This window comes from Lynx canadensis, chromosome B3, assembly GCF_007474595.2.
Source record: "Lynx canadensis isolate LIC74 chromosome B3, mLynCan4.pri.v2, whole genome shotgun sequence".
Taxonomy (NCBI): domain Eukaryota; kingdom Metazoa; phylum Chordata; class Mammalia; order Carnivora; family Felidae; genus Lynx; species Lynx canadensis.
In genome coordinates, this window is record NC_044308.2 from 67,681,784 (window position 1) to 67,690,641 (window position 8,858).

At 43.5% G+C, this 8,858-nt stretch overlaps 1 long non-coding RNA gene across 1 annotated transcript; it reads left to right on the forward strand.

Moving 5' to 3' along the window:
• The first annotated feature begins 333 nt into the window (after nucleotides 1–333).
• On the forward strand, nucleotides 334–8,346 carry LOC115516145. The gene is made up of 3 exons (XR_003969480.1): nucleotides 334–1,041; nucleotides 6,376–6,517; nucleotides 7,946–8,346. It is a non-coding gene; the product is annotated as an uncharacterized LOC115516145 (long non-coding RNA).
• The last annotated feature ends 512 nt before the right edge of the window (nucleotides 8,347–8,858 follow it).

Here is an 8,858-nt window from a genome sequence, read left to right on the forward strand (position 1 = left end):
TTGGGTTCAGAGCTGATGGCCAAGAAAGAATATTTGAGACATCTTTAGTGCAACAAGGTAGTTTTATTAAAGCACGGGGACAGAACCCGTGGACAGAAAGAGCTGCACTGGGGTTGTGACAGGTGACTGATTATATACCTTCAGGTTGGGAGGGAATTAGGGATAGAGTAAATTTCTAAGGAATTTGGAAACAAGGTTTCCAGGACCTTGAGGGGCTAGCTGCTGTTAGGAAATGGCCATGAATTACCATTTAGCAAAAACTCAGTCATGAGACCCTTCAGATTGGGGGGCATAAGCTTGGAGTATGATTGTCAACATATATCTTGTGAGGGTAGACATAAAATTTCCAAAGGAATTTTTGTATGTTTAAAGTAGACTCACAGTATCCTGGAGAGTTGGGCTAAGATTCCCGTTTGTTCTTACCAGAGTGTCAACATCAAGGTAGCTGAGCTCCCAGAGGAAGATCACTCTGTCTGTTTCAAGGCCTTATCAATGGGATGTAGGCAGTAAGGAAATTTAATTGTTCATTTGCCTTTGTTTCCCACATCAATCTCCCTTGGCTTTTCTCTTCATCAAGGAACCTCTAGACCCCGCCTGCAAGTGTGGCCTTATCCCTGATCTCTGACCAATCCTGGGATTCATTAGCAGAAAGTGAAAGTAGAACACCCAGGGCCAGCCCTGTGATCCACAGCTTTGGGTCAGACCTGCTGCCAGCTGGGCTTAGAGCTTATGCAATAGACAGGAGCACTTCTGAGTTTTGGTGGGCCCAAAGCATATACAATTTTAAGGGCATATTTAAGAAAAAAGATACAAATTTATGAGTACAAAATTAGGTATAAAGTCTTAGAAGGGGCCATCCAAGAGGAGTCTTAAAACCTAACCTTTATTTACTTCACACTAACTCTGCCTCTTTTCCTAAATTTGAATCTTGATGAGAAAAACTACTCTAGCTAGATCTGTTTCTTTCACACAAGGTTCTCCAAGAAGAGAGACCATGGAGCCAGGAAGAGGAGGCCCACAAATCAATGAGAGACACTGAAGGTAGACTTCTAGACAAAATATTAAAGATGTTTACTGGGTATTTACCACATGCCAGATACTGTGCTTTTACATGTTTTCTAATTTGATTTTCTCAATAGCCCTAAGACATAGGTATTTAAGATCCCCATGTACATTTGAGAAAACTTCTCTAACCGTTTTTTATCCAAAGTCAGAAATATTTATTTAAAAAAATTTTTTTTAATGTTTATTTATTTTTGAGAGAGAGAGACAGATTATGAGCAGGGGAGGGGCACAGAGACAGGGAGACACAGAATCTGAAGCAGGCTCCAGGTTCCAAGCTCTCAGCACAGAGCCCGACGTGGGGCTTGAACTCAAGAACCATGAGATCATGACCTGAGCCAAAGTCGGACACTTAACTGACTGAGCTACCCAGGTGTCCCCGAAGTCAGAAAATATATAAGTGAGAGAACTGGGATTTGAACTTTGACTCCAAAGTGCATCATTCTCTAAACTGCTTCAAAATATAATCATTTTGTTGTATCTATTTACAAGGGCCTGGCTCAGAGGTAGGTTGTACTGTCTGTGGTGATATTAGAAAAGTTGCTTCATGGTGTTGAGATCACCATGGATCATAATTATACTGTTCTCCCTATTAGATGGAGATAATAAAATCTACTCAGTGTTTTGCCTATAACAGCCGTAGAGTTTGTTGCTTTCAGGCACTTGATTTTTGGTTCAGTCCCCATGGTTATGAATTTATTTACATCATTCTTATTGAAACATTTTTTAGTTACTTGTGAATGCAGTGTCAGAGAGATCTCCATTGGCATTTATTCCTAATTTGTACCATAGTATATTCAGTTTAGAATATCATAGGGATAAGTGCTCATGATCATTTCATGATTTATTACCAGATGAGTTGGTATTCCTCTAGCATAAGAAGAGAAACCAAACAAACACTATCTCATTTTAGCAGGCTCTGGGGTTGTACTGTTGCCTTTTGTCAGCTCTGCTTATGTAATCCAGAAGAAGAGCACTTACCACTATTTAACAGACTTTTTCAGGAGGGCCTGGCTGTACAGCACCCTGCCAAGTTTCCCATTAGCTATGGAGAAAAGCCATTTGTATTCTGAAATTGCAAATCAGCCAGGCAATCACCACACAGAAATAGCCCCCATGAAAATAAAGCAGTGCTATATTTGAAGCCTTAATCATGTGTATTTATAGACCTGAGTTTAGTTCTATTTGGAAATTTTTGCATTATACAGTAACATTGTGCTTACCAACATGCTCAGAGGGTGAGGGGATGGGACTTCTGATCCATTTACATTTTCTGAGTAATGGAGAGTTAGTCACAAAGAATTTGTCTGTCCACCCTTTGCTAAATGCCCTTCACAAACTGCTTTAGTCAGCGCATAAGGAAGGCCACCTATGAGGTATCAGGAGTAGAAGGCGTAGGGGAAATGTGTTCTCACTAGGTTTGACAGCAATGCATAAAAATCCACCATTAGAGATTCAGTCTTAGAGCTTAGAACCCTTTCCCACATTCAAATGAAAAACATTTGAGTTGGCTAACATACTGTACACATTAGTGTTTTAGTACTTAGTATTGCTGAGTTTATCAGGACATTTCCTGAGAGAAGATTGAGATGATGGTGAATACTTGAGGACCTTGGGTACCTGGGGTGAGAGAGCAATTTTACCCGTTTCCAGATGCTGCCCTGGTAGTGACTGTCTGCCCTTCTTCAGTGAATATTTGGCACTGGTCTGTGATGACTCAGCATTTTACTGGCCCCTTCAGACTCACATCAGCAGAATGACTCATCAGCTTTTTCACCCTCACACCTGCTTCTGTGACAGTCACTGTCTCCCCATCTCCTAGTCACTCATGCTGGTAAGGGAAGAAGACATTTGGATTCCTGGAGGAAGAATATTCTAGGCAGAGAAGATGGTGAGGTGAGGGTCTGGACCCAGGACATGGCCCAGGGTATTAAGGAGGACGAAGGGGCAGTAGAAGGAGAGGGAGGCCAGAGAGGAACCTGTGTGGGCATTTTCCAAATTAGAAAGCTTAGAGTTGGCTTTGACTTCTTTCTCTGCCTCTATCCTCCTTCCAGACCTTCCCCAAGTACTCAGACACATTACTCACACTTGTAACCTCCTCTCCATTACTCACACTTGTAACCTACTGTATGAGATCCATTCCTCCCAGAGCCTCCCTGACTAATGGCTTTACCCTTCCCCGATCTCTCCTCCATTTGCTGTTAGCTAGCTTTTTACACCACATGTGGTTCCCCTCTTTACCGCCCTCAGTGGCACCTCATTATCTAGGCCAGTACTGTCCAATAGGACTTTCCACAATGACGGAAATGTCCTGTAATCTGCACTAACGTCCACATGTGCATTTGAAATGTGGTTAGTGAGACTGAGAAATTGAATTTCTAATTTTATTTAATTTTAGATAATTTAAATAGTCATGGGTAGCTACTGGCTACATTATTGAACAGTGCATGATCTTTGGTCTCTGATCTTTTGAGAAAGTATTCCCTTTGGGAATCTAATGAAACCGTCAATTCCCTTTAATATTTCAGTGACGGTATTTTTCCTAGAATTCTAGTGGTTCATGATTCCATGGATCTGGTCCATGTATCCCACATTAAGAATTCTTGACCTACAGGGTAAAGTCTAAGCCCAGTTCTGGGACTAGGGGGCAGATAGCACATGGATAATGTCCTTCGTCTCAAGCTAGATTGGATGGGTCAATTGTCTGGAATTTCTGGAAGTAGACTTGTTGGAGGGATAATGATGATCAGGAAGGGAAGCTGGGGGGTTCTCAGAAGGGCAGTATTAAGTGTCAGGTGGCACAGCATCAGGAGTTGAGGAAAGCAGAAACAGACTGGAAATGCAGTGTCAGATGGGGCAAGGCAGCATGGTCCACAGTGGAGGTCATGAGTGAGGTGAGGCAGTCATACCAGTGCTGGGACACACTAATCCACTTACAAGGACTGTAGCCCCATTCCATATGCTCAGTGCCACCATCACACTGTGCCAGTCTGTCACAGTTTCCCAAATCCAACATGCTTCCATATCTTTGCTTATATGGCCTCTTGCTAAAATGCTTTCTTTGTTTTTGTTTTTAATGTTTATTTATTTAACTTGAGAGACAAAGAGGGAACAAAGCACGCAAGAGCAAGGGTGGGGCAGAGAGAGAATCCCAGGCAGGCTCTGCACCGTCAGTGCAAAGCCCAACTGGGGGGTGGCAGGGGGATCCATCTCACAAATCTTGAAATCATGACCTAAGCCAAAATCAAGAGTCAGATCCTTAACCAACTGAGCCACCCAGGCACCCCTAAAATGTTCTTTCTTTCCTGTTCACCTGACTAACTCATTCTAGAAGGCCAAATTCATCTCCTTTGTGATGCTTCACCTCTCTTCCTTGTGAAATCAATCAGTCACTCTTCAGCTACCCTCTTAACAGCTTACCAGCTCTTACTAGCTTCCCTTTACCCTCTTAACCTCTCCCAGCCTCCTAGCCACCCAGTGTGGATTAGTAGTTTTAAAGTCAGGCAGACCTAAATTAAAAGTTGATAAAACAGCTGTGCCACTTGCTAACTGGGTGACCCTGAACCACACTGCATTAGCTTTCTCATCTACATAATTGGGGTAACAACACCTTTCCTAAAGAGTTGTTATAACGATTAAATGTGTTGAGTTATGGTAACTGACTAGTATAATGCCAGACACACAGTGGGAACCCCATAAACAGTAGCTGTCACTACCATTATTATCATCTATCCAAATGTGGCTTTACCACATGATGTTACCATTACTTGCCTATGGATGTTCTCTTCTCTCCCACATTAGATGGATTCCAGAGGGCCCCTCCTATTTCCAGCAGTTTAGAAGCCCCCTGATATGAAGAAGGGGCATATGACTTGATTTGCTAGTCAAAAAAGTTAAGGAATCATTTAGCTAAAAATTTTTAGGACACCCTGATTGTGTATCACACCCTTCCATTAGACAGACTGATAGTATAATAAATATGTACCATCCAAACCTGCTTTATTGCGTGGTTTAAAATGTTAAAAAAGATCCGGTCAAGGGACACCTTGACCCGTGGCTATTGGTTAAATGTCGGACTCTTGGTTTCTGCTCAGGTCATAATCTCACAGTTCGTCTGTGGGATGGAGTCCTATGTTAGCCTCAGCGCTGACAGCACAGAGTCTGCTTGGGATTCCTTCTCTAACTCTATGCAGGAGAAACAGATAAAAAAACAAAAGAATCGCAAGAAGACTAATAAGAAGAAGAAGCTGAAGAGAGACTCCTCCGACTACTTCTCCTCCCCTATCCTCCTCGCTCTCCTCACTCCGTTCTCTTGTCTTCTTCTTCTCTCTCTCTCTCTCTCTCTCTCTCTCTCTCCCCTCTCCCCCACTTGTGCTCTCTCTCTCTCTCTAAACAAAACAAAAGTCCCTTTCTAGCTCTGGTATTGTTGGAATGCTGTTCTTTGGGTATACCTCGGTTTAGCAGACCAGTATCAGCACATGAGATAGGGCTGCTGTTCCCCAGCTCTGTCCCTGCGAGTTGAGGGAGAAAAATACAGAGCAGGCGTAATCTCAGTGGGGAAAAGACCTTAGACCATGATGACGATGACGATGGTGATGATGATGATGATGATATTTATTGAGCACTTATGCCTCAGATACTGTTTTATGTGTTTTACATAAATGATTAAGTTTGATTCTTACAATGACCTTATGGTACCATAGTTTCTGTTTTGTAAGTGAAGAAGTTGAAGCTTAAATTAAGAAGCACATCCAAAGTTTATACAGCCAGTAAATGATGCAGCCATGATTTGAAACAGGATATTTGAGTACAGAGCATATGCCTGTGACTGGCTCATACATGGAGGTGCTACCCAGAAGGGTGGACCCAGATTTTGCAAAAGGGGAGGGACTGGCTGGTGTGTGCAGTTCTTTGCCACCAAAAACAAGATGGAGGTGCTGGGGGTGTGGAGAGGGGCCTGCCAAGAAATCCATTTTTATCTACTCCCAAAACATGTGTATTGTGTAAACTGGCTCCCTCTGGCCTCTTAAATGAGTGAAAGCCCCACTCAGCTTTCTGAAATGTATTTCTGCGGGTAGTGATGCCTTAACAATTGTTTACATGTTGCTGGTGGACTAACCTTACCTATCCTTTGCCAATATTGTCAGCAGCATCACAGATGGACAAAATGTGTTAAAGTAGCATTCATTCCTCAGCCCCACACTGGCTGCTCTTAGACTGTTTCCTTTTATTAGTGCAACACATAATGGGGTCATTCGTATCAGTTCTGAAGGAAAAAACACAGCTCCTCCTCATTTTTTTTTCTTTTTTCAGAAATGACTAAAGATCTGGCTTCAAAACAGGATGAATGACTGCCCAATGCTGACCCCTTCCTCAGCCGCCACAGCCCTGGCCAAGAGGGAGGCCTCTGGCATCTGCACAGTAGCCACCTCCTGTTAAGGTGGTGCCCGCTGGGGTAAGTCTGCTCAGAGACCTCTCTTCTGCTTCTGGCTCATGGCCCACACCCTTCCCTGGGTCCTGTTCTGCTCCTTCTTACCACTGTTCACTGTAATCTCCCAGTGTCCGAGGCCTTGAACTTCTCACTGCCTTCCCCACATCTGTCCCAGTCCCCTGTCCTGACTGGCCTGTTTTCTCCTCGCCCTGAGCCTTGATGCCTCCATTCCTGCATGGGTCAGGAGCCATTGCTCACCTTTCTTTTCCTTCCCACTCCCACCTTGGCCCAACTGAAATGTCTTCTCTGTCCTTCATCTGCTGTGATAGAGAAGGTGTCCAGTGTCATTTTAGATTAAGATGTCACCTAGCATAAGCCTGAATCCCAGCAGTCTTGATTTAACCAGACCTTTAAGGCCATTCTAGCCCTGAGCAACCATGATTGAATCCTGCCTGCAGCTTCAAACAAGGAAGACCCTTGCCATTGCAGACTAACTAAAACATCTAAAATTTGACCGCTGGGAGAAAAGAGGTGCATATATTGACAGGTGTTCACATGGGGAGAGGAGCTGAGAGAGAGCTCATCAGGTAAGGTCACCTGCTTGGTATGTGGGCCAAGCTTTGCTAGGATGTTATTGCCTGCATTTCTTTTCAAGCCTGGGAAGCTAGCACAGCCCCATTTAACAACTCAGCAGGGGCAGCTTCCCAATCCTGTGCTCATTTGTTTGGAGCATCTGAAGGATGCCAGCTGTCCCACAGCTTTATATGTTGCTCGGGGTAGGCATCAATCATTACCTAGTAAGCTCCAAATACTCACTCACCTGAATGAAGTGACATGTAAAACAAAATCTCGAAGGTGGGGAATTCACAGTTGGATATCTTAGCTTCTCTACAGGCATCTTTTTTTTTTTAATTTTTTTTTCAACGTTTTTATTTATTTTTGGGACAGAGAGAGACAGAGCATGAACGGGGGAGGGGCAGAGAGAGAGGGAGACACAGAATCGGAAACAGGCTCCAGGCTCCGAGCCATCAGCCCAGAGCCTGACGCGGGCTCGAACTCACGGACCGCGAGATCGTGACCTGGCTGAAGTCAGACGCTTAACCGACTGCGCCACCCAGGCGCCCCAACTACAGGCATCTTTTTAAAAAGATTCACTAACTCCCATATCCAGAGAGCCTAAGAGATGCCGTAACATTTCTAGGCCACTGTTATCACCACCATCTTTAGAAGGGGTGAGAGGAAACCAGTCTTGGGTCCCTCTCACAACCTCCTGCTACTCGAGGCTGCTTGCAGTGTATGTAACCCTCATAATTTTGAAAGAAAATTAATTAAATGGAAGTTCTGTGCAGTAGTTGATTGGAGGAAGCATAAAGGTGTTGCCAAAAGCTTCATCAAGCAGAAAGATATTTTATAAGGAAACTAGATATCCAAGCCGTTCCATATCTGTCCCAGGAAAACAGAATGAAGCCTACCTGGTCGTCAGCTCCAAAGGAGAAGGTCCAGCAAACCTGTGTGAGAAACATCAAGCTGCAGGATTTCTCAGGTTAGCAAAATAATAAAGGCTCTATGCTTGAAGGCGATCTATAAATAAAGTACCTCCCGTGAAGACCAAATCTTGAAGCTATGATCTTTGAAGAGAAAGTCAATATCTGCACACAGATCCATACCTGTGTGACGAAATTACTTGCACCATAAAGATGAGACCGATATGGAGGCCATTCTCCATCCACACTGGTTAAAGTGGATCCAACAGCTTATTAATGAGAGAGAACATGAGATTGATACTGGAATCCTCTGTATTCCTTTTATGATATAGTAGGGTGTAGATTGCCATTCTCAAGAATATCCTTTGTCGGGGTGCCTGGGTGGTTCAGTCAGTTAAGTGTCCAGCTTCAGCTCAGGTCATGATCTCATAGTTGGTGAGTTCGAGCCCCACATCGGGCTCTGTGCTGCTGACAGCTCAGAGCCTGGAGCCTGCTTCGGATTCTGTGTCTCCCTCTCTCTCTGTCCTTTCCCCACTCACGCTCTGTCATTCTGTCTCTCTCAAAAATAAATAAACATTAAAAAAAAAAACACCCTTTGTCATTATTAAGTTTTGTCAGGTTTAAGCAGCCCCTTTAGGCATAGTTATGTGTAGATATCTGGATCTTTCTGTGTCATTTTTGAAAGAAGATATTCATAAAAGAATGCATACATTATGATTCCATTTATATAAAATTCAAGAACATGGTGATAGGAATCTGTTGTCTGTGGATGTAGAGACTGTCTGGAAGGGGGCCTAAGGGAACATTCTGGGGTGGAGATGTTCTATATCTTGATCGGTTACATGGATATATACATTTTTTAAACTCATCAAGTTACACAC